The sequence below is a fragment of the Agelaius phoeniceus genome, chromosome 1 (assembly GCF_051311805.1).
Source record: "Agelaius phoeniceus isolate bAgePho1 chromosome 1, bAgePho1.hap1, whole genome shotgun sequence".
In the NCBI taxonomy this organism is placed as follows: Eukaryota; Metazoa; Chordata; class Aves; order Passeriformes; family Icteridae; genus Agelaius; species Agelaius phoeniceus.
The window spans coordinates 48,814,725-48,841,456 of record NC_135265.1 but is presented as its reverse complement, the minus strand read 5'-3'; the positions used below and the strand labels follow the sequence as shown (position 1 = coordinate 48,841,456).

General features: G+C 41.0%; 1 protein-coding gene across 3 annotated transcripts in view; it reads left to right on the top strand.

Annotated features, from left to right (window-relative positions):
- The first annotated feature begins 3,680 nt into the window (after positions 1–3,680).
- ELMO1 (engulfment and cell motility 1) overlaps positions 3,681–26,732 on the top strand; it is a 303,458-nt gene continuing 280,406 nt past the window's right edge. The window contains exons 1-2 of one of the 3 annotated variants that reach the window (XM_077178465.1): positions 3,681–4,219; positions 5,303–5,373. The gene's annotated coding sequence lies outside the window, so the exon portion shown is untranslated. Of the gene's footprint in view, positions 4,220–4,627; positions 4,776–5,302; positions 5,374–26,732 lie in introns of those variants that run through there. The other 2 variants (XM_077178469.1, XM_054637468.2) reach the window with 2 other exon arrangements.

The following is a 26,732-nucleotide window of genomic DNA, read 5'->3' as shown; positions in this document are numbered from 1 at the left end:
CACAGTCTTAACTTCTAACAATTATCTTATTGTAGATATTTAAACAGATGAGATGGAAATAAGTCCATAAACAGACCCAAACTACTTTTTAGAATGAGACTTCCTAGGTTAATTAAAACCATTCTTATGTGAGATTTATTTCTTTCTTCATTAAGCTGTCCATACTGCAAAGGTCATCACTTTCTCAACATACGTTAAATACAAATGAATATACAAAAGCAGATTTTGAAAGTCTGGATAGGTACACTAAAACTGAGTCATAATAACCCTTTCATCATCCTGACCTTGTGTAATTGTCCTGCACCAAATGCATGTATTATGTATGTACATATGAATATAAAATTCATACATATAAGCAGCAAACCAGTAACTATAATTTAGGGATTCAAGCATGGACATCTGCAAGAATACTGCATTTTAGAAAAATGCAGAAGCTTGAAACTTCTGATAACAGACCATTTTTATTTATGTTTTATTTTTTAATAATTTTTGTCAGATCTTCATGACCTATTAAAAATATCTACTACTCTATACATGCACAGTTTAGATATTCAGTTTTTTTCATGTTCACTCTTTAATCTGTTGCAAAATAATTTACCAGAGAGGAAAGTTCATCACAGCATTATCACCAGTAGAAAGAAATGGCCCAATAAGCATGGTTTTAATATTTTGTTCCCAGGACTCAATTCACCTCTCACAAAAATGAACATATGCATAGACAAAATATTCTCATTCAAACACAATAGATTGTATTGTTAAAAAAGGGAAATTTATCTGTGGATTCTAAAAAGTAAAAATGTAATAATGGTTCTTTATCGTGTTTCTATATCACAGATAGCATTGTGGTACACTTTAATGGTTATGAACAAGGTTCTGTAGGTAATTACTTATATACCATTAAAATACTGGTATTCATAAAGCCTATAAGCACACTAAAATCCAACCATCTTTCCTATTGGGTGTAAAAAAGGCAATTTTGGATAATTTTTGTATCAGGAAAGTTTTGGCCAGAAGTACTATAACAAAACTTCAAAAATTGTCAGGAACTCTTTTATCTCAGGATCTAAGGTGTTCACTGTCAGAAGTGACTAATGGCTTTGATGATTTCTACAGTTTTGAGGTCAGTCAAGGGGAGATTTCAACAGGCCGGGTTTCTACAGGTGATTAGCACCTACTGGACTATCCTGCAATATCTTTGTTGTCAGCACAGCCATACAGTAGTTCTTCCTGGAAATTCTTTTATCTATCTATCTATCTATCTATCTATCTATCTATCTATCTATCTATCTATCTATCTATCTATCTATCTATCTATCTATCCATTTACGTCTCTTTAAGGTTGTAGCTGAAATAGGCACAAAAATTAAAATGCTTCATTCTTGGTGTTTTCTGTTCCTGCACTCCCTCTTCTGGCTTTCTAGAATTATCTGGCAAACATCTTATGCCCATGTTTTATGATCCACTCTGATTTTGGCTGTAAACACATCAGCTGTAAAGTTAAGGTGCAGTTTCATAACAGACATCAGAAAAGGGACTATTACTAAATAAATCAGGAAATTACCATAGCAGCCAAGTGCTTCTGTACATATCTATCCTGAGTAGAGGTTCCCTGGACTTTTGAAGACCAAAAGTAATCCCAATCTTGGTGCAATGGCTGCCATACTGTGGATATTAGATAAGAATAGGAATAAAGAGAAGGTTTCATTGGAGTGCTCTCTCCAGTTTTCTAGCTTGTTCTCTTGAACTGTGCAGTAAAATTTTGTATTGAATTTTTTTCCAGAAGCTAGTAGAATTTTTTTTTCACAAGTTTTCTTTTAAACTGTGTTACAATAGCACTGGTAAATTACCATTCTCCTGCACTGTTCAAAATCCAACTATTATGGTAATATACAGCTGAAATCAATTTAAATGATTTTTTGTTGTTGAGCATGAGAGAAAATTGAAACGTGAAGAATGAAATTTTGAATTTTAAATTTTGTTCACACTTAATATTGTTCCAAACATCTTTCCAAACACTGTATATCTGTATGTTTACCTCCCTTGTGACCATACTGGAAAACTGACCTGAGTCAATATTGGAAAATGAAATAAACATCATCCTCTTGCACACCTTGTATTGTATTTACTATGCCCTTTTCTAAGTTGTAAACACTCTGGTTTCTATGTGAAGCACCAAAATGCATGTAACAAATGTAGGGGAAAAGTCTCAGGATTACGGAAACTGTTCAAATGCAAACTTAATCACTCTTTACTTGCTGTGGTTATTATCCCTCTTTCAATAAAACTTTTACTTAAAACTTTTTAAATCTGTGAGAAACTCTTGAGATGGTTTGATAAGTGTTTTCAGCGTATTTAATATGAAATATATTACATATGGACCTCATGTTTTCAGGGTTGGAGTTCTACCTTAATAAAACAACATGAAAATGTGATTAAAAATGTATATTTAACACAGGAACCAGTGTATTAATTTCAGTATGCAAAGTCCAGCTTCTCCATGAATTTCAGTGCTCAAGGAGGTCCTAAAACTCAATGGCTTCAGAGAAATGTTCCTTGATTGAAGGGAATGCTGCCATGGTGAAGTTTTAGGATGCAGAATGGTGATGTTTCCTGCCCAGCTCCCCCAGCGTCGTTGCTGTCACCTGTGCCACACACCTGCCTGAAAGCTGCCAGAGGAGGGGGGATGAGGCAGGCAGTTTCTACATGCATGAAAAGGAGCTTCCACGGTTTTGGGGTCTACTCTTAGCCCCTGTCATTAGTGGAATCTCTGCTCTAGTCCTATAAAAACAGTCATCTGTGACTCAGGTGAGTCATGCCATTTATTGCCTCACACCGGTGTATTTGCTCAGATCCAACACAAAGTGTTTGCTTAGATCTGGTGTATTGCTGTCATGGCGCATTACAGTCTAAGGAGGGAAAGAAGTCTCCTTCCTCTTCTGGAAAGCCCACAGCAATTCTGCTGGGTATAAAATCCTAGTAAGCAGCTGTGGGACTTTCAGAGCAATGAGCCTCTTAAATATCAGCTGATGCATAACAGCATTATTGTGGTTTGAGGACTTGGGTGTTGCAGAAGAGTGGTTTTATGGGAAATCACTGGGAATTATTACCCTGCATAAAGATCCTCTTGTATATAATTTTATGCAAGATTAGAATCAGTAATTCTGCAGGTTTTGGTCTTCATGTATGATGGGATAGTTCACAATAAGTAAATTTTGTTACACCACACAATAAAAGTTGCTGTACCACAACCAGGCTTCGTGGCTATCAGTTCTTATCAAAGTGAAATGTACAGGACTTAAGACCAAAAAAAAAAAAAAAGGAAAACATCACCCTCACTATCTGGTATTAGAAGATATAATTTGATGGTTTGCAGGGTCACATACCCTGTGTAGTTTGTAGTTCACACAGCAACTGTGGGTTAAGGCATTAAAGAAAAATAAACAAAAGCTTATTGATCACTTTTCTTTCAGGGGGACGGAGAGCAAAATCAGAGCTCTGATATTTGACTTTTCCAGCGAGCAAAACCCCCGAGTTGGGCACTCGTCACTCCCCGGCGCTGGCGGGCCGCAGGGATGCTGAAGCGCCGGGGCCTGGGCAGCCGCCGGTACCCAGCGGCGGAGCCGGGCAGGGGTGCGGAGCGGGGCAGCGGCCGCCCCCTCCCGGCGGGTCCCGGCCCGGAGCGGCCCGGCTGGGCTGGGCTGGGCTCCCGCGGCGGCTCGCTCGCTTCGGGGGCGAACAGACAGACGTGCGCCGCAGCGTGCCCGCTGCAGGGCTGCTCGGCGGCGGCGGCGGCTCTCCGGGAAGGGAAGCGGCATCAAAACACAAACAGCTATTCAAAGGCAAGGAGGTAGCCCCAGATCCCTCGTTTAGGAGCTGCAGGAGGAGGGACAACAGCCGCACCCCCGCGCGGGGGAAGCGGAGCGGCAGCGGGCGGGGGCGGGAGCGGGTGTCGCCCCCCGCCCGCAGGTGCTGCCGATCCGCGGGACCCCTCGGCGGCAGCTGGCCCGGGGCTGCACATCACGGCCCGGCCAGCAGGAGGAAGGAAGAGGAAGTGAGAGCGGCGGGTGCCTGTGCGAGCCCCGGGATGGGATAGTGCCGGGGGCAGCCCAGCGCACCGCACCGAGGCGGCGGCGGCAACGGCGCGGAGCGCGGCTCCCGCGGCGGGGGCGGCCGAGCGGCCCCGCTGTGCTCGGGGCGGGGGACGCTGCCCACGCCGGAGGTAGGAGAGCCTCGGTCCGGAGCGGGGACGCGGCAGCGGCGCTGGCCGGGCGGTGCGGGGGAGCGCGGAGAGGCGCGCAGGGCAGCCGGGGAGGAAGAACGGGACGGGGCCGGCGGCCGGCGAGCCCCGCACCTGCCCGGGAGAGCTCCGCAGCCGGTCCCCGCGGCGGGAGGTGCGGGCGGGGGGCGGCCGCCGCGGCTGTGAGAAAGAGGAAGCGCAGCGCTGTGCTTGTCAGTGCGGCGGGGCCTCGGACGGCGGCTGCCGGCGGGGGGGCGGCCCGGCCCGACCCGACCCGCCTCGCCTCGCACAGCGGCTCCTCCCGCCGCCCTGCCCTCTCCGCCGGCCCCCGGCCGCTGCCGCCACAGCCTCCCGGTTCTCCCCGCCGCGACTTCGCCGGCGCCTCCGCCTCCTCCTCCGCCACCACCTCCTCCCGCTCCGTCCCCTCCTCAGCCCCTCCCGTGCCCCGGGCAGCCCTGCCCGCCACCGGCTGCTCCTGGTGGCCGGAGGCCGCTGGCGAGGGGAGCGGACGGGAGCCGCGCACCTCCGGGCGCGGGGGGTGAGTGGTGGCGGGGCCTCCCCCGAGCCGGCGGGACCGGGGGGCCGAGGGGCGGCGTGCGGGGCAGCGGCCGCGGCCGGACCCGCGGGGGTTAATGCGCGGAGTCGGGCCCGGGCGGAGACTGCGGCCGCAGCAAGTGTCCGCACCGCCGCGGGCGCCGCTCGGGAGGAGAAGGCTCAACTTTGAAGCAAGTGCATCCCCGCAGGCAGCCAGCCCCGAGCTCGGCGTTGGTACCCAGCCGCCGCCTCCGAGGGCATGCCTCCCCCTCGACCCGGCAGCCGAGAGCTTCTTAGGGGATGGGAGGGGGCGCGTGTGCTCCTTTTCCTAAGTTTATGCTCACACAAGTGATCAAACCGCTGATGAATTTCAGATGAAATGATTGTACTGAAATGTGGGTGGTGATTATGCAAAGCCACAGTGTGCAGCCTTGTAGAGCAAGTGGGTACTGGGTCTAAAAAGTTACATTTGTAAAGTTTTTTTGGCTCAAAGCCTTTGCAAAGTTTATTTTGAATATCTTTTCCTTGCAGAACTAATGCAACTGTTCAGCTCTCCTCTGGGAATGGTGTAAAGTAAATATAGGAGTTCCTGAAAAATAACAGTGAGTACATTTCAAATCAGCAACGTTTTGTTTTTAACTTTATAAGAATATCTCTTAACCTGCCAAGGCTCTAAATGTGTAGCAAACACAGTGAGAATGCCAATGATAATAACAGTGCAGGAAATGTACCGTGTGTTAATTGCTTTAGTATAAACATGGTTGTCTATGAGCTGTGTTTCATGATACTGCAGTTTTGGTGCAATTTCAGCCAGAGATATTTTGAAGTGTATTCATTAGCAAATAGGTTTTCTTTTGCTTTTATCCCTTAGCTGCCTGATTGCCCTTGGTTAATTAAAATATTTGTCTTTTGGGAAGAGAGGGAAACTGAGTAAGAACTGTACTGAGTCCTGTATCTATGACTGGGGATGTTGTTTCCTCCTCTTTCCCCTTGTCTGTTTCTCCTCCTTTCCCCCAAATGCACGCACACATGCATGCCATCTCATCCTCAGTTATATAATCTTGTAGACATTTATGGATCATTCATTGTTCGCATTAGTCCCATTCTTTCCATGTCATTCCTGCTTGATTGAGTGGCTTAGGCAGAATATTACAGAGGAAAGAAAATACATCGAAATTTACATAAAGTTCTTCCAGTTTGAGCTGCAAGTTTGCTTTCTTTGAAGGTTTTCTTTCCTTGATTCCCACTTTTTTTTTCTTTCTATTTTTTTTTTTCTTTTTCTTTTTTTAGCTGTCTAAGTAGGTGGTAGGGATCTAATCTGATGACCAGTAACTAGATAAGGAGGAGGAACAGCAGCGGTGACAGCTTGCTGGTAAAAGTCCCTCTTGTGTACTGTTAGCAAAACATCCATTAACACACATCATAAAGCTGTTAAAAGTACTGCAGCAGCTTTTAAAACTCACTAGCGAGAGAAAAGAAAGATTAGTATGGTTAAAACAGGAACATAATGTGAAATGGGTATTAGTAAAAGATACTGTCAGTGCAGTCTGTGGATCTGGGTGCGTGAATTGACTCGTCTAGAGGCAAACCTGAATCACAATTTATTCATACTGGAAAGGTTGCACAGGGGTAGATGACTTTCTTTCTCCCTCTCTTTGTAATCTCTTTAAAACTCACTGTGCACTGCAATACACCTGCCTTCTCTGTAGTTTGCAACTTTGCTTTGAGTATAATTGTCTGAGGATTTGTTCTAATGAACAATTTGCTGATGGGTGGGGAGGGGGGTAGAGGAAAGAAAACTGGTTTATATACTTACCATTTTGATATTTTTCCTTATATTCTCCATATGCCGGGAAAAAATTACTAGGTGAAGAGTTCAGACAGATTTTGCTCAGGGGAGAGGAAAAACTCTTACCTGCTTACTTTGTAGCAGTCTTAGTACCCAAAAGTATCTGCAGTTCTGCAGTTGTCATTATATAACCTGACCATTGGCGCTCTTAAAAGCAAGTACTCTGTTTTCTTGCTGTTTGGGTGCTACATACTGTGTTATCCTACAAAGTTATTTTTTAGTGCCCTTTTACCCTGGTTCTCATGAAACACAGCTTATTCTGGTATGTAAAAGTGTAACTGTTGCTGAAACACAGCTTGTGTGCATTGAGCTTCCTGACAGCAATGCTGCGAGGTAGCGAATTACAGATCAAGAGTAACGTGGTGCTCCACCCTTCCTTCCGCTCTTTGTTTTTGTCCACCTAGTAGAAGTCTCTTTGATTTTAAGGTTTGGGCTCGTATACATAGGTTCTCACAATGTCCAGCCTACAAAGTGGTGTTGGAATATGATCTCGTGTTTTCCATGTTGATACAGAGGAAGCAGAGCTCCCATGCTCACATATAAGACTTGTTGCTTTCTTCTTTTGCTATTCTAGATGGCTTCAGTGTGTGATGGAGTGAGTGGCTAATGCCTATAGATTTAAGTGTTACTAGGAAAAGGTTTCCCCAGGTCTCTCTGCTGGTGCACCTGCAGTGAACATGCAGTGTTCTCCTATTCCAATAACAAGCTTTTGTTGTTATTGTTTTATTTTGATATATTGCCAGCCACAGTGTTTCTAATTCTGTGATTGTCAAATAAAGATTTGCTTGGGACTTAAATGAGGCCATGAAGTACAGTTTTCCTCTCGAGCTGAGATTTTGCTGTCACTTGATAGTCGGTTTCCTTGAAATAAACAATCTCTTTAAAATTTACGAGCTCTCTTTGTCATGCTGTGCTGTGAATGTTCAGCATGTCCTTGGATTAAAAGAACTCTCCACATTTGTAGAAGGTGACGGGATTTTGGGAACCCTGGGAGCTAGGAAACATCATGTACCCTTGAATCAAGCAAAAGTACTGTTGTCTCTTCTGGTCTATTTTTCTGCACAGTTGTACCTGGGCCTCATAGACTTTCTCCTCTGCTGTGTCTCTGCACTGTCTGGAATGTACAGTTTGAGTGAGAATGGGTTGGTCAGATTTGACTCCCCATTCAGTCATCATTCTATTCAGAAGAAGATTTCAAAAAAAAGAAAAAGCCTTTACAGTTATGTTGTCTTTGTTGTTGTTTGAACACTTGAATCTACAAATGGCTTTGTAACAGGTATCAAACCACTGTTCAGCAAGCTATGTGCTGTATCTTTAAAAGATTTCCCTGCTTTGAGTGAGGTTTTCTTTTTAAAGTTTCTTGTATTCGTGGCAAGAGGAATGTGCCAAGTACACGTTGTTAAACTTGTGTCAATTTAGCAGAGCAACTGTTTAAAGGATTTGGAATAATTTTTCTTCTACTGAAGTCAGTCACTTTTTTTTTTCTTTTCTTTTTCCTTCTCTCTCTTCAAATATAGTAGTGGAAAAGGAAAGAGAAACTAAAAGCAATTGGCAGAAGTCAGAATGTTGGCAAGCATTTGATAGTACTGATCTAAGAGGTGATAATATATATGTGACACTTAAATAAACTTCATGAATATGGTTTTAGAGAGACTAATGGAAGAAGAGTCACAAACTTGCAGAGCTATCTTTTGCTCAGCATTTTTGCATCAAGCTGTTTGCAAGAATTTGTTTCTGTGGTGTGATCTTTCATTATTGCAAGTGTGAGACACAAAAGAGAGATTGAAGGTAATGTCATAACCTTCCTGCTAGCTTTCTCTGTTTTCTGATCACTGTTAACATAGAAGAGGAATATTAATGAGAAGTCTATGCTCCAGGGGATAGCTAGCATGCTTCCTCTTCTCTTCATTTCACATCTGACAGAGGAAAACTTCTGTGTTCTGGGCCTGCACTTAGTGGCTGGTGCCACACGTGTGGCACCCATCAGTAAGTAAGGTACTGATTTCTCAGGCTGCTGAGCAGATGGCTTTGTAAAGCACATGCCTGCACTCAAGAGCAAGGTGAACAGGGATTCATGTGGTGCTTGTTTGCAAACCCTTGGAAGTGCATTGATTTATTTTCCCTAATGGCAGGTTTCCAGTGTATTTGATTTGTCTGCAGCAGGCTTGTTGTCAATGGCTACCAGGAGAGGAAAGTTAATTGTGAGAAGTTAGGGGACAAGGTGTTTTTTTTTGTTCTGCAATAAATCACACTGCAATGAAGACTTGTAGATACTGCTAGTAGGGATCTCCTATAGAAAAGTGTTTTAGTTTATGTATAAATGAACTCACTTTGGTGCATTTCTAGGGAGTAGGCTATGGAATTCTTTAGAAAGCTGAGTGTACTACCTGGAGGTGTTACACAAATATGATAAAGGACCTGTTACCACCTTTGGGGACCTAAGTCTTCTTAGTACTGTTTCTGCTGTGTTCCATTTACAGTCAAATAGCACTGCAGAACTCTACAGAAGCTAGCACTAGCAGAAGGGAGGCAGTGGGAGCAACAACTCAATGCTTAGGGGAAAGACTTCCCTTTTCAGATGGAATTAAGTTGATTTAAAATCTTTGTGAAACATCATCTTGATTCAAGAGGCTGGGAATGGCAGGGGGAGGTGTAACAGGGTGGAAAATAGGAAAACAAATTATTCCCAAATAGGTTTATTACAAAACTATATCTGTGTCCTGGCTGTGTGCGTTTTCTCTTTTGCTTCTGCTTTTCTTCTGATTTTTATTTCTTTGAGTTAAACTTTCCTTGTAACTTCTTCCTCCATGTTTGCCACTTCTACTTTGGTACCTTATTCTTTGGTATCTATCTATCTATCTATCTCTATCTCAACACTCATGATTTCAGGGTCTTTGCCCAGTCCTTAAGTTCTTTATCCTGGGTACCCTTAGGTTATTATTCACATAAATAATTATGTTTAAGATTTCCAAAAAAAGCTGTGGCCTGAAGTGTATATCATCTCCTATATTCTTAAAATCTCTAGCTCGAAGGCTTTATTGTACATACCTAATTTGTGGCTGGCATAGGGAATGTAAATCTGTCTCTGAAATCTGTCATCTGTCTATGACATCTCTGTGTCATCAGAGATGGTATAATTTCTTTATCAGCTACATGGATGCACACAAAATAACCTGGCTTCTTTTTTTGTTGAGCTTGCTTCAACTGAAAGGGAGGACAGGTCACTGCTTCTAGGAGAACTTCAGATTCTGGAGATGTGATGGCATTAAACTCTCATTCTTTAATACAGCAGAGGAAGATTATCTAATTTGCCAGAGCTTTTTTGGAAATCTGAGTGTGCATGAGCCTGGACAAAACCGTGAACCTTATTTTTCTTAATGAAAATGTATGAAGTTGGCAACCCATATCAAATACATCCAACATTTTGAAGTTATTCAAGAGGAGGGATAAGCAGGGTTTGACAACAGGCTCAAATAATGCTGTCAGCACTTCAACCTACCTCCTTCAGCTGAGATTTTTATGTGTGTTGTCTGAGATTAGACCACTGGTGCTGTTCAGGGGTGGTTTACTTCTATCTCATTGTCAGCCTCATGGTAAAAACGGGAAGAGTCAGGTCTCCTGATGTAGTCTGTTGGAAACTTCCATACAATTCAGTATGTAGTTGTCCTTTCCTGTGACCATGCATATGCTGTAAGTACTTTGTGCATTTGTTTGTGGACTTGAAACCCATCTGGAATCCTGGTGGTGACTTGATCTTTGTTTAGATTTGTTTTAACTAACTATTCATATACTCTCAGTACATGCATATATTCTGCTACTTGAATCTGTAGCTGAAGTGAAACTATTGCTTGCCCATTTTTCATTCTCTTCAGCCAACATACATTTATCACATAGTCCAGCAGAAGTTTGAGGGATACATGGGTTTTGGCAAAGATATTTCATGTGAGCAGTTCAGGCTTTCTGACTGGCTAGACTGGCAATTTGCAGTATTCTTCATTGAATCTTGTTGATGGCAACATAGCAGGGGTTACTCTTTAAATTCCTGCTTCATATTTTAGGACAGGTGGTAATCCACTGAGGTTGGGTGATGAGGAATTTATAACTATTCATATAATATCCTCTGGCCAAACAATAAATTTTGATTTGCACATTTTTTCTCTAGTAATGAGAAGAGAAAAATGTCTATGACACAGGTTGATATAATACAATTTTTTCTCTTGGTGCCAGTGAATGTACTTGTTACATACCAGTGCAGTCTTTTCCATTGCTTTGCTTTCTGGTTCAATTGCCACATTAATTTTCATAGCAGCAGTTGTGGCTTCAGCTGGAAATTGAAACCTAATAAATGTTGGCTCGGCACATGGACTTTTGGACAAACTTTTTCAGTAGCACTGAGCCAAACCAAGTGAAAAGAAAAATTCCAAAACGTAAGTACTTGTCCTTGGATTCTGGAAAAGATATCTGGTATACCCTAGGCTGTTAAAATGTTGGGGTATTGGTGCTTGTCTTTTTTTTTTCCCCCTCCCAAGTTTTCTTTTTTTTCTCCTCCCTTCAAGCACCAGCAGACTCATCTGTTGAAGCTCTACCCCCTGTGGTTCAAGTACATTCCTCCTATCAACCTTTTCACCCCACCTCCCACTGTCCCTCTTCACACATGCACCAGAAATCTCTTCTGGTCATCAAACTCACAAAATTCAGGCCTAGATGTGGGGTCTAATTCTGAGCTCTACTTTATGTAGGTCTAAAATCTCTTCTATAGATATGCATAACTTCTCTTGTTGTGCTTAATCTTATTTTTCTAAAAATAAAAAAAAAAAAATTAAAAAAAGGGCAGAAAATCTGAACAAGTTAGAAGTTCCATTGGAGACCAAAAGACACATTTAGGGTGGTGGTTGTAACTACTCAGAAAAAGGGAAAAAGGAGGAGAAAAAGGAGCCAGTCAACCAAAAAGTCTACAAAGCAAAATGAGAAGGTCTTTTTCATTTTGGACCACTTAACACAATTTTTACCATATTTACAGCAAATAAAGATTTGACAGCTAGTGCCAGTTCCAGAAAAGGAGGGAAAGGGCATTAAAAAAATATTCAGACCTTGAAAAAAAGAAAACAATTGTTGTTTCGGGGGTTTTTTTTGTTTGCTTTTTTCTTTAATTGTAACTAATGTTAGAAGTAGGTCAGTTATGTGATCTCTTTTGAAATAACTGATTTTCATATTTTGGAGCTAAATTTGAAACTTTTCTAAAAGCGCAAATGTGGAAAGCAATTTTGAAAGAGAAAAATAATCTCACTGCCCTGTGTTGCTCTAAGCCTTTCTCTGTCCTGGCTTTTTTCTCTGACATATTTGGACAAACTGTGGAAACTTGGGCATCTGTTCTGCCCTCTGTATAAAATGGTGATTTCAGTCTGTGTTTCTTGGATTAGCCTTAAGATGTAACCATGTACAGCATCTTTCATAAACTTTTTTAATATCCAATAGTCTGGGCTTTTATTTCTTGAACTGCTAAAAATAGCCCATTTTTTCCTTCAGCTACCTTAGGAATTTAGCTTGTTGAAACTGTCTGGGTGTGTGTTGGGGTAACAAGAGTTGGTTGTGTCAGCTCTGTTAGGATGATTTTCTGGAAAGTAGAGGTTGCAAAGACTTCATCCCCTGCAGCTGTAAGTGACTCAGAAGACACATTATGATAAAGGAGAAATGTCTGCTGAGAGAGAAGGGAAAAAAATAATCTGCATAATTTTAAATCCAAGTTGGAATTCAAGTTCTATTTTGATACAAATGTATAAATAAAATGGTCTTGGGCTGTTTACACTGGGATTTTACGTTGGTCTCCCAGTTTATAGGCCAGAGGGATCAAAACGCCTACAATTCAGTGGTGTGTAGATTGAAATTAAACCAGTAGGTTTTAAGATTTTTTTTTCCTGTATGTTCCAAATTGCTTAAATTTTGTAAAACTATTAATTTCACTCTAGAGATGGAGAGGCTTTTAGCTTTGAATTAATTCTGTATAATTAATATACAAAGGTTGAAAAAACCAACTGTAGCCTATAGGCTATGTTTTCTAATTAAAGGAATGATGGCATTAAGGAAAAAGCAGTTGGACTTCCCTCCCCTAAATCAGTACATAGTCCACCAAGCTAGACTAGAAAATCAAACTTAAGTCAACCTATAGGTCCTTTGTTTCTAACTAATTGTTCTTGCTGTGTTCCTTGGTCTTCATAAGCTTGGCTAAGGGGATAAGCCTTGCTTTCCTGTCTTGAGGCTTTTTTCTCTTGATCTATTGAAATTCAGAGCTGAGGGCCCCCTTTAGAGAATGTCCTGTGGGTAGCTGTCTCCTCTTAACAAAGAAGCCCCAGCTGTGGATGTGGATTGAATGGAGAGGTAGCCTCTCAGGCTAGCAGTTTGGAGTAATTTAGGAGAACCAGTAGTTTTAATTTAATTTGGGAATGATAAGCCTGAGTCAGTTTTCATACTGCTGATGTCTTGTTTTTGAATTCAAACAGTACCTGGGAGGTCCAGTGTTTCCTGCTACAGGTTGTCTATCAGATATGTAACTGTAGTGGAATGGCATTGTGCAACTATGTAGTTTTATGAATGTATAAATGTAGTTTTATGATGGAAGAGATATTGTAAATCACTGGTTTGATATTGGAAGAATGTAGTTTTGGTCTTTGCCTCAGGTAAAGCCTGGTGCCCTGAGTGCATCCTCAGGATGGCTGCCCTCCTGTGTTTCAATGCAAGCAGTGTTCCAACGGGAAAGACAGAGAGGGGAATTCAGGTGTGCCACACAGTGCAGATTCTGGTATGAAGTGCATAACACCAGTTGATAGGGCTCATAAAATATCTTCTACATCTTCTAGCTTCTTCATCCCAGTCTGTTTCCAGCAGCCTCCTCTGTGTCAAGATAGACAAGTGTTAGTTATGGATGTATAATTACAGCTATACACATAATTAACTGTGCTATCAGAAGCAGCCAAGGGGAAAGAGAGTTGTGGTGTATGTGTGTTGTATGGTGGTCCATGTGTGTTGTCATTTCATATGCACACTACATGGGACAAGAGACATGACTTAGAGAAGACTTGGGAGAAAAATATCTTTGTTGAAAATTAATCTGGGTCACAGAACAATTTGGCTTGAAATGGACCTTTAAAGATCATCTAGTCTGAACTCCAGGACCTATTTTTTTTTTCAAAAGTAATACTACTGGAAAAAAGAGTTAATCAGTCAAATGCTAGCTTGTGAGAGCTGCAGCAAGATCCCTTAATTTACTGTATTTACCAAAAGAGAAAGGTGAGTCTGGTCAGTGTGGTCACTTCATCTTTAATTGTTCTATGGGAGAAGTTACAAGTGGGAGCAAGGCAAGGTTGTGTTCTGTATTGATAAAGATAACCTGAAGTGGTTAGGAAACTTGGAGGTTGTTTTGAGCATCTTCTCAGCATTAATTTAAAAAAATAAGAGTAGAGAGTAGGCCGAATGTAGACACAAAGAGATATATTTGCAAGGTATTTTCTGAATAAAAGCTGGGAATTGCCTTCCCAAGGGACAGCGTGGACAATATGTGCCAGATTGTAATATGAAGTTCCTGCTGTAATTATAATGCTTTGGTGAGATGATTTAGCCAAACAGGGCAGAAAAGATCTGCAATCAATTTTTTTCAGACACAGGCAGAACTGAACTGCTCTATCTATTGAATTATATAGTGGAATTTCCACCAGATACTGGGAAAAGCTCAGGGCAGCTCTATTCAGGTTTAACAGTCCGGTATTTTTATTGAATAAACCTATATATCAACTGTAGGTAGAAATTCTCAAACTCTTAGTATATGCTAAAGGCAAAAAAAGTGTTTTAAAAGTGTTAAATTCAGTTTGAGAAATCTGCTGTTGTTTTCATTTTTTACTCTGATAGTGGCACAAAGCCCACTGAAGATAAAGTCAAAGAAAAAGGAACCGTTTAGAAGGCACTTTGTCAATGGAAATGAACATAGGTAGTTTTAAAATATTACTGGACAACTGGCATGAGCTCTTAAAGGAGTGTATATAAAGACTCTCTGGAAATATCTAGATTTCATGAGTGAAGGACCATCTCTCTTTCCTCTCTGAATTACAGCAGATTGCTCTGTAATAAAGGTTGTCCATAGGTAAAAGACCATGAAGTAGCAATGTGATTTCATGAAAAATACTAATCCTTGACATTCTCCATAATTTTTTGTTTTGTATTACTGATTTCATGTTGAGATATCTACACTTGAAACTGAAAAAAAAACTCTGAATGTTTGGGTTTTTATGTGTTTGGATTGGGGTTTGTTTGTTTGGTTTATTTCAAAAGAAAAACTTAATCTGTAACTTTTTGCTATCTTAATGGAGAAAGCTGTGCAAGGGTTTTATTGATCTTGTACAATAAAATCTGGTAATAACTTGCCATAATACTTTCACTAAAAATGTTAACCAAATAATCCTGAACAGCTGGCATAACTCAGTTTCTCTTGCTAAAATAAAGTCACTCAGTACAGAGGTGCTAAACCTCTGGATTTTGGCCTTTAGAAGTAGAAGAGAGAAAATTATCTCAGTTACACAGTGCTGTAAAATTATCTCAGTTACACAGTGCTCAGTTAAACATTGCTTCTTCAGTTGTGAGCAGTGTGTAACATTGTGCAGAGAATTCGTCCACATAGTCACAGTTCAGTGCTCAAAGTCTTGAATGAAAAATTAAGGTCAAAGAAAGGAAGGCACCTTCCTTGAATTGTGTAAGAAATTGATGCAGACTTAAAATATGCAGAGTTACTTTTTCCTTTCTGAGGTCTAAAACTGGTCTTCAGCTACTTCTGGTCCCACTGAGGAACTCAGGAAATCAGTGAAAGCTGGGTGTGATACGTGTGATAATTGCAAAGGCTTTTGCTATTTTCAGAACAATCCGGATACCTCAAGGGAAGAAGTTATCTGCTTCTTTCCCACTGGTATGCTGCTAAAGCAGAGCAAGTATGTAGGAAGAGAAGGAGCTTCTCTCATTTTGTGTTAGTAGAGCAACTTTGTCTGAGGAGCAGCAGTTTCCCTGTTGTTACCCTTGCAGACAAAAAGATTGGGTTGCTGAGACATTGGCATAAAATAATGTGTCTTTCTGCGGTAGTTATTTTAAAGTATTTCTGACAAAAAATAGTGTCATTCTGCAGTTGTCAATGGCTCGCCTTGCACAGTTGATAGAAGAAGAGCAGAAATTTGTAGCATCTGGCATCACTATTTGCTTCTGCAGAAATGGACTACAAATAGTGGAATGTTATTTACATTGGTGGGTATGTGAATCCCCAATGTAATGTGTTTTACTTCTATTCTGCAGAGCATTTTATGTAGGTAGGAGGAGCAGGTATTCATTGCTGGTGAAAAGCGTTGTACGTTACCTGCCCCTTTGGAAGGGAAAGTTTATGTGTTTATATTTAAAAGCTGCCAATGCCAGAGGCATATTTTTTATTATTATTTTATTCTTATTTTAAAAACCATGTCTTGGACTTCCTTATCCCTAGAGATTGTTCAGTTTCAGACTCTTTGTTGCAACTGTACTGCCAGGAGCCTTCCTGGCCTCTGGCACTATCAACAGAAAATGCAGCTCTTAAAAGAATGGATTATAGTTTTGGAAGGGCCACTGGAGGGGGGAGAGGATACCAAGACTGGCAGTGAAAGGCAGAACTTGGCATTGCAAAGAAATGGCAGAAAAAACATTCAGGCTCCTTGAAGCTTTTGATGATGGTAGAATAAGGTTGAATGAAGGAAGAGAAAAGAGAAATAAAACAAGTAGAAGGGGAAAGCATTAGCAGGCCCCAAAAGGGGAGGGGAAGGTATTGTTGAGTTTATTTAGGTCCTGTCTGAAAAAGGAATTTTTGATCTTCAGTGTTTCAGTTTAGTAATTTAAATCCATGTGATATATAACTTTGGGGGGTTCCCCCACACAAAGTCACATGAGCTTAGTCTGTCAGGCATATGGAAACTGAGGTTGAATATCTGAGCCGTTATGTAACTTCTGACTGAAGAGTTAGAATAGCAGAACACAATGGCACATTCATTAGGTAAGTATTCCTGAGTCCTCCACAGCTCTAACACATGCTCATTTTTATATAACATATTGCCCAGCTGGATGCAGGATCACTAGCTGGTGGCAGGACAGGACTGTAACAAGTTTTCAAACAACTTTTGCGTCTTCTGGGGAGAATAGTGAAGCCAAGTGACACCTTGGATTGTCCTGCAGGTCAGGGACATACAAACTGGCTGCTGTGCTTCAGAAGGCCACTGGCCTTTCTCATTCCTTTTTCTTTTTACTTCTTCCCTCTCCATCCTTTCTGTCTGCTGTAGCAGACCCTGCTTGAGTCCTTGGCAGACAGCATTATGGATTGTCTACCATAAGGCTGCAGTGGGAGTAAGGAAGCTCCTGAGCTTTTAAGGCCAATCCTAGATTATTCTGGGTCCTTTAAGGTGGGTGGGTGGGCGTGAAGACAGGAAAGATTCTTATTAAATTACAATTAAATATGAACTGAACTTTTGCTCCTGTCAATTCCAGCACAAACCAAGACAGATATGGGTCATATTCTGTTGTGCACTACAGGTATGGGTAACGATGGAGAAAATAAATGCACAGGTCAGATCAGTAGGGTGGGAAGCACGCATTTGTGCAGCTGCAGCTATGCCTCTGACCCTTGCTACTTTCTGAACAGCTTGGAAAGCCTTCCTATGAAGATTTTTGCTATTTAAACAACAAGAGATTGCAATCTGCACTCAGGAAGCATTCTTTTAATCAAAACATTTGGCTTTTATATCCATGCACACACATGCATGTGTGCAAACCTGCAGTATAACAGCACAGTGGGGTCTATGCTTATTATTTCAGTGGTAGTAAATGTTAAGAAATTAGCTACTAAACCAGATGAAAAACTGAGTTCCTGCAAATTTAATTGGAACTGTGGTTGGATAAAGGCACAGGCATATGGCTGTGTTCTTGATCAAAAGAATCTGAAATCTGCTGGCTTAATGGTTTTCATCTCATTTCACTGGCCTTTGGCCCTGAGAATTTTGTATAGCTAACAAATTCAGCCACTAGTGAATTATTTGATATTCATTTCAGAAATTCACTATGCTACAAAAATTGTGATGTCTGCCTCATAGTGAAGATGAACATTATGCTGGAGCAGTTGAGGGTCTCGGGTGTGTGGTGAGGCACAGAGTCAAAGCCAGGCTGTTCTTTGCTGCTGTAAACACATCTCTGGCTTGCTGTTGGAGCATGATTGCTTGGATTATACTGTTGCTCTCAGAAAATGCTGAGGTTTTTTCCTAAGTATCTGTTGGAGGATCGCCTTTTAAGCGTTGAACATTGTTTGTAATTAAGGGATCTTAGTGTATTTTCTTAAAAGCTGAAAGGAAATTAAATTAAACAGTCCTCCATGCTGTTCTGACTTCTGCTTTAGGAAAGGATGCCAGATATTGGGGTAATAGGCAACACATTGAAAATTTTCTCTAAATGTTGTTGCAAGGCCTGTGGAAATGAATAGATCTCCAGAGTTCTAAAAGAGAATAAAGTTTTATTGCTTGCTGTAAAGCTCCTGGTGGAGGGAGTACTTACACTAAAGCAAAGTGAAGTTTAAATTTAAACAAAACTGTCTGTTCTGCTTTATATAGGTAGATCCATGTAGGTATACTTCTTCTGAAATAAGCACCTTTTAGAAGGTCTTGGAGAGGAAATGCAGTGAGTTAATGTTTAGACTGGTTTATTGTGGATAAACTTAGATTCTCTCCTTACACTTACTCCTGAAGAGGAGACACGCTGTCTTAAGCATGTAGCATTTTACTTTAACTGCAAATTTTGTCATGGAGGCAGGCAAAATGAGGGGAAGGAATGAGTGTTTGCAGATTTAACTTGTTGTCCTGCCTCTTTGGCAGTTCTAAATATCAGGAGCATGTGGAGAGTTACTGGCAGGCTTACAGGTAATGTGGAGCTCCAGCAGCGTGGCTGCCAGTGAAGCCAGCACTTACTAATAACTGACTAATTGTTTCTGTCACACCTGCACAAGCCTTTCTATCTCTCTGAAGCATATTAGCATTCATGAGAAGTTACTGAACCATGATGAATCACAAACACATTTTAAGTAATTCTTTTGTGATTCTCCTTGGGCCAAGTACACCTTTTCTTAACAAGACCTTGTTTTTCTATCTCATGAAACATTGTATTTCATTTAATTGAAAGTCAGAGAAATGAAACCCTCTCTGTGTATTCAGGCTTACCTTTTAATGGGGACTTCATATTCTTGCTTCTGACTTTTTACCTCTGAGCTTCATCGTGTGGTTAGATAAAAAAGCCCCGATCTGTGCTGCTTTTATTAATGCAGTAATAAGGCTAGATCACATATTGTGACACATTAGTTGTGAAGCTTTGGATGCCAGTTCTGCCACCTCCCTCCCTGGGTGTTCACCCCCTTAGCAGCCGGTTTCCACAGAGGGCTGTGTCGGTCTCAGTGTTGCTCATTGAGTCAGATGATGGCTACTCGAACTGCATGGGAACTCCACAAGCCTTTTCCATATGAGAGTGCCTGTGCTATTCCAGGATCTTGCTGTGATCTCACCAGTGCATGCCTGCCAAGTGCTTAGTTTGATTTACTGCTCTCATTTTCAATGTAGACTTAGACAGTCATGAAAGGAATGATTAAATCAGAGTGGGAATGACTATGCAAATAACTGATGGAAGTGTAAGAGTGAATAGCAACAGCTATAGAGTTTTTTAGCTTCAGTTATTTATTTGAAAAGTTATTTAAAGATAAGATTGATCAAAAATGCTATGTTTTTCTAGGGCTGAAAGGAGATCTTGTGCAATGAAATGGAAGTATAAGCTGAGATCACATATAAAAGAAAACCTTTGGTATAACTGGTGTTTCCAGCATGCTAAGCCAAAACTCCAGGATGGATTTCTGCTGGCAAGGTGTTGTTTTAGGTATGGAGAGCAAGCAGATCTGCTGCTTGAAAGAGTTGGTTCATTCCTGCCACCCTCTGAAGATTTAGCTTGATACCCCAAGAAACAGCAACAGATTTTGTTGCTTCTTTATATGGGATCTGTGTCTCTTTTCTCCTTTTCCACTCTACTTTTAAACTGTCAGCTCAATCAAACCAAGTCCATAGAGCAATAGAGGTCCTGAAGATGCAAAGTTCAGACAGGTTTTTGAAAGTAGAAAGCTGGGCAGAGCAGAAATTGTAAGGGAAAAGTTCTGGGGTGAACCTTATTAAACAGCTAGAAACCTGCACCAGGAATTCAGATGGGTTTGCCTTAACCCTGCTGCTGACATGGAAGCTCTTTGCTCTCTTTGGTTAGACAAATGTGTGAGAAAATAATATCTTGCTTTTTAAAGTAAAAATGAAATAAAAGTCCTGAAAGCCAAAATTTGTGCCAAAATTAGATTGTCATCTCTTAACTTACCTGACTTCTACTCTGAAACTTGCAGGGCGTGACTTTTCACAAAGCCTCATTGTCAGAGTAGTTGTAGAAACCTCTAGATAAGTGAGATTCAGGTGGCTCTAGCAATTTCATCAAAGTGTTTAAATAAAAATAGCACTCACTTTAAACTTTAAAAACTTCAAAATTCCAATGAAGCACTATATCTTAAACTCTTTTAGGCAGTCCTGTTCTGCTCATGAAAGAGTACTGCTAATGAAGGAGACCTAACAAAACCAAAAAAAAGGTACTGTGTGTCCATATGGAAGAGTGCTGTGCAGATGGTAGACAAACACAGAGGAACAGTTATAAAATCCTGCTGTAATCATGAGCTCAACTAAAAAGAAATTTACACTGCCCTGTAAGGATGGATTACAAATTAATTTTGTGTTTGATAGGCAGTTGTTTGGAGCTTTAAAACATCCTAAAGCACAAACTCATGTTGCTAAGTTTTACTGTAACAGTAAAGTCCACAGGTTGGTTTTTGTCTTTTTATAAACATTTAAAATTCTACAGGGATGCAGAAGGGAAGAAAATGGTGGTTAATGGAAATAGAATGTTAATTGTTTCCAAATGCTGGCTTGCTCATGAGGTAGAATTTTAGAATTTATCTCCAATTGAAGGAACCATGTAAATTCAGATGGTCAGGGGCTATCAAGGCACCAGATGGGGTCTTAGAGCTGGTCTGATGGTAGCTTCTGCTGTAACTTTCCTCAGGCCTCATTTGGTGGCTTAGTTCTGTTTTTTGACCTGCAGCTAGCCAAGGGCCTGACCAAGCTGACTTTTCTAGCTGGTGGTGGGAGAAAGAACTTGGGGGTCTGTTTTTCCTCCTGGCTAATAGTGCCATGGCTTTCTTCTGGTACCTGCTCACAGATGAAATGACTAGGTGCTGAAAGTTAGTATCTCTCAAAGTTTTTAAATAATTACTTCCCCTCCCCATGTTTAGCATGAATTTCCTCTTCATTTTGAGCACAGCATGCTCCCTTGAGTTTGTGTCTCCCCATCCTAACATTTTAGCTTAATTAAGGACCTTTTTTTGGTGGTACTCTTCTACTCTAAGCCCTTCTAGTATCAAGACTCGTGGACTGTCGTAATGTACATTCACCAATTGAAATATAGCTGTCACTCTTGGCTGTGTTTTAGTCCACTCCAGTCCCAGTTGCCTTTCTTGCTTTAGTCTCTGAGGTTTTGTCTTTTCTGCCCTAGATGTTTAAATTCTCAAAGGTCCATCTCACTTAGAGATCCTAAAATGAGATTTAATTTCAAAGTCATTTTTGAGAAGGAATGTGTGGGAATATGTGTATTAACCATAAAAAATGTCAGTCCTTTGGGAACCACATCATTTTACAGTTTGTGTTTCTACCTACTGATATTTTTAACTAGGCCGTGCTTTCCTTTCTTTCCTTCCCCCCACCTAGGGGAACACTATTTGAGGTGAACTTTCTTCCTTTAGGATTTTGAATCCCAGTTAGAGCAGGATTGTTCATCTTTTACAGATGTTAATTCTGGGTTACCGCTTCTGGAGCAGTCCTGAATATTATATGCCTCTTCTGGGTTTGTGGGTTAATGTTAATTTAATGCAATTATTTTCAGCTGCTGTCTATTCCCTTTAAGTCCTGTACTCTGCTGTGCTAAGCTAATGAAACACACCTATTGTGGTGTACTCTGCTTCTCTGCTTGCTAAAGGCTGTTGTAATGTGGAATGCACACTAACTGATAGAGACTTTCCTGTCTGCAGCACATGGAAGTTCGTAAAGGGCTGCAAGACTTTTTTGCCGTTCTCAATAGGTTTTTTTTTGCTCAGTCTTTTGCCACTTCCTTACATTTGGAATCTCCTTATATCTTTTTATGGAAAAAAACCCAAAGTGTTAAAGTCAGTTGGTGATGGTATGGAAGGAAGGAGATTAAAAGTCTCTGGTCTGCTGGTTCACCTTTCACTCCAGTGCAGATGCATCCTGAGCATCTCTTACATGTTTTAAGAACCATATGTTCAGGATGGAGGAAGTTATGCTGATTCTTATGCACAGAGCATCTGGAGTACGTGTTTCAGGATATTTGTTCTGGTCAAGCTCTTGGTAGCTCATTGCAGTGAGAATTCCAGCCCTGCCATGCTCCCAGGCCTGGATTGCTTTCCAGATAAGCTAAAAATGCCCACCTACTTGAAGAAGGTGCAGGATTCAACTTGAAGTCAGCAAGATGACTTCACTGCTGTATCATGTAGGAGGAGAGGATTCACTGCAAGGGAGGCAACATATGTTTAAACTTAAATATCATATAATTAGCCAAACTGGCAAAGGAAACTGTGAACAACATAAGGAATATATATTAAGTCCATTTTATGATGTTTAAAGTTTTCCCCAGTGTAAGAACCCCCACTCCAGTATTAATATTTCAAAAATGTCCTTATCCTATTAATATATCCATTTGACTTTGTCAGCAGTAGTTATGTCAGCAAGAGTTGAAGCTTGGTTTGCTCGGTTTCTTCCCCAGGTGTGTTGATACACCTGTTGTGGTGGGGAATAAGCTCAGTCTGGGAACCCATCCAGGTTAAAAATAAATTTTTTCGTTTTATTCAGCTTATTTTTTTGCTTGCTGGAGGCTTGGAACCGTTCCCCATGTCACACCACAAATGCTTTGCCTAATGTGACTGAAAGGCTCTGCTAGAGGGAGGGGATAAAGCGGGAGAGAAGGGGGAAGAAAGGACATGAATGGAAAACTTGGCCCCTGGGAGAAATGCCTCTGTAAATAGACCTACAGGGGAGATTGTAGGCGTCAGTAAAGATGTAGCAAACTTGTGAATGAGAGCAACATGCCACTCTTCCAGCTGTACATATTTTTAAATAATATTAACAGGTTTAACTGTGTGGGTATTCTTCATTATTTAAGTGAAAAGATGATTTTATTCTTGTCATGGCAGATTCTAGTAAAATCAGCAAATCAGCCCTCTTTCTTTTTTTAATTTTTTTTTAACCAACATATTATTCAAGCCTATAGGCTGTTTTTCACCAAAATTAACAAGCGGCAGTCACTGCCTTGAAGATACTGACCTAATTGGACAAGATCATAGAGAATAAGGTCATACAGAGTCTAGAGAGGACCAGTGGCACCAAAAAGCAGTTTGGCCAACTTCTGTAAGTGGGTCAGAAGCTGAGTCAGTCACCAAGGCCGGTCTCCCATGTCCGTAAGATTTCCTTTTCCCAGCCCTGTCACACTGCCAGTCTCTGGCTTTCTGCAGTAATCCCCTTCATCCCCCAGAGCTGGACCTGAAACCACCAGCATGGGAGAGAGAAGGGGGAAGCAATAAGGGGTTTGTTTATAAGCTTTTCTGTGTGGTGTGTGGTGTTTTGACGTTTGCTTGCTCTGGATGTGACACCCCTTTGTCCCTGAGGTTTGTTCTGGTTGGTGGTGGCAGCAGCAGCTCCTCGCTCCAAGCGCACGCGTGCGAGGTCTTGGGATGAAAATCCTTTAGTGGTATGATCTGTTCCACACACTGACTGAGAGCACTTCTGCTGCCTGCCTTAAACCCCTTGCTGCACTGGTGCTTGAAGCAGGGCAGCTATCAAATCCTTCTGTCCTCAGTGCAAACTGTTCCACAGGAGTGCGTGCTACCGACCTTTTGTACTGTAGCCAGACTTAGGAGGAAACAGTGGTTTGTACATTCTGTAGTAACAGTGTTGCTACCATAACAGAGTTTTGTGCTTGCTTGCATCTTTCTGCATTTTTGGGGGTTTTTAAGGCAAAAAGAAAAGCCTGAAAACTGAACTTCTCTGAAACTTTTCAAACTCTGTTTTTCATGTGGTTTCAGTGGAACGTTGCGATACCTCGTGGTGCATGTGGTGCTGTGAGGGGATGGTTCTGTTCAACTTAGCTTCATGCTATACCTTTATGCTTCATTATAAGAGGGTTTCTTTTGTGCCTAGAAGAGTTTGTAGCTACTGTTAAGTGCTGAAGAACTGGAAGAAGCTTTGTGAAAGTCTGGGAAGCAATTATCATTTCAAGGCTCATGTATAATTAAGAGTTGGACTCAGTGATCCTTGTGGGTCCCTTCCAACTGGGTGTTCTGTGAATCTGTGTAGTGATGACCTCTTTGGTAGTCATGTACCACCTTATTTTTTGGAGTTGTGACACTGCGTATGAATCACACTTTCATATGGGTCTAATTTGTTTATTAACTCTGCTCTGCTGTCATCTGTCAGAAAAAGCATATTATTTCTGAGGTTACTCAGAAAGCTGGCACAGTGAAGTGTTTTATGGAAAAACAAACAAACAAAAAAAAATAAAAGCCACCCTGTACAGTTGCCAAGAGTGTATCTGCTGTCCTTTTCACTTGGAGTACCACCAAACTGGAGAAAAACTAGTCTCCTATCAAGAAAAGAAAACAAACAAACAATGTCTTATTCTTTCTTACATTTGTAAGTAAGATGAGAAAGGAATAAAGCTGGTATAGGTGGACGACTTCAGGGGGGAAAAAGATATTTATTAATAAAACAAAACCCCATTTGTATGAAGTCCATCTGTGACAGCACTGCTTTTACACTGCCAAAGGAAATCTTGGCTACCTCTCTCACAAACTTTGTAAAGAAATGTGACATGTTGGACCTCTAGTAATGAACATACTCCCAAAGCTGAGAGGTTTGCCATAAAAATGATTGATTTTTGTTTTCCTAACTGCATAACTATTTGCATTACACAAAGCAGCTGATAGCAAATTTCTTCATCATCAGATGAGTCTCCCAAATAGCCATGTTGGTTGTTCTAAAAGTTTTGCAAAGCAGGGTTGTTCTGGTCTACCTTTCTGCCATTACAGCAGCTTCAGCTGAGATTTCTTACAGCAGTTCTGTCTGAAATTTATATTCTAAATATCGGGTTCCTTCAGTTTTCTATCCTCATCATACACTTTTTCAGACTACTTAAGGCATCCTTCCTGCTTCTTGTCACTGTACTAATAGTGATTCCAAGCTTGTTGGGTTTTGTTTCATCTTGACTTTGGCTTTCTCTGTGCTGCTTCTCCTTCTCTGTGCTGCCTTACCAAATTCTGTTCCACCACACTTGCCTACTTGTCAGCAAATCTGTAGCAAGAACTCTAGCTCAGAGGTGCTGACAGGAAGCAATCAAATCCAAAACACAAGCAAAATATTCTTCATTCATCACTGGCTTCTTGCTGCATCTTATCTATTCCCTTTTGTCATTTAGATTGTCAGTTTCTTAAAGCAAAAGATAATTTTCTTTGTAATTTGACTAGCACTGAGAACTTTACAGGTACTTAATAAATACCAAACCAAATAATTTATATCCACATAATAGCCTGTTTTTACACAAGCCTCATAGACATGTCTTTTATATTTCCTGTACCTATTTTTTATCCACCTTGCAAAGCAGCAGGGTGGATAAAAAATAGTCTGCACAATGCAGTTTAGCACTGGAAAACAATGCTTTGAATTAGATCTATTACAAGTAGATTTTCTTATGTTTCAATTGGGGTTTTTTGGTCATGCTAGCTTTGGGAAGGGTCTTTTGGTTGGGGTTTTTTTTTTGTTTTGTTTTGGGTTTTTTTGTTTTTTTTTTTTTTTTTCCCTAATTGCTTATGCCACTGAGGTTCAAGATATGTTACCATTACAATGGTGCCTGGATGGCACCTTATATTATGAAGCTCACTATAGCCTAGAAACCACCTGGGTCAGGGAGGATAAACCTTGCCCCTTCAAGATAGCTGTTGTTGGGGAACTGATTGATCTCCTTACCCTTACCTTCTATAAAGCTCTGGATCTAGGCATTACTAAGCATTTCTGATGCTTTCTAATTAATTTGCTCTTGCTGGCTACATTTTTTTGCTTCTGCTGGAGCCTGTGTTCGCAAAATTACTGTAAAAAGATTGTGTGGATTAACATTAATCCACACTGGACTGGGAATTTACCAGGGCACTAAAACTACACTCAAGCTGTGTGGCAGGTGTATAGCATGGTCACTTTGGCTGGCCTGTGGGAGGGCTGACCCCATCTGTCCTCCAGATGTCCAGGAGTTTTCTTCTACTGGTGTAGCCTCCAAAGGTGATGGCATTATCTCACAGATTAAAGGTGAAATCACAGTGTGACTTGGGCTTAGAACTATCTTTAGGTGACGATTCAGCCAAAGGCTTTCAGAGACATCTGTACCTTGTCAGGCCACCTGTGCTAATGGCTACTTCATTCCATGTGAACTTTCTGTGTTTCCTCACACCATTTTAACTCTGGAGGAGGCTGTTTCAAATGCCATCTCTTTTGGTCAGGGAGTTAATATTCTCCAAGCTTAATCGTACTCAAAGAAGTCACATCAGGAAGGAGAGACTAGTTTGCTGTTGCAATGGCAATGTAATTCATCTTGTACCTCTTGGTGTGACGCAAGTATTTGCAAATACTTCGTATTTTGTGCAGTGAACAGTCCTAGTTGCATCTGCTCCATGTTATGCTATATACACCCCATGAGCTCTGTGAGTTATCCATCTGTGTTTCACCGCAGTTTTAGTAGTTATTCCAGGCATATGATGGAATGAAATAATCCATTTCTCCGGGTTATCATCTTGCACATATTCAGTTAAGTTGCATATGCTTATCCTTGTTTCATGCCAGATTTTGTTCCCAGGTACATTTAATAGGCGTAGGATGAATGCTTTTCATGTCACATTGA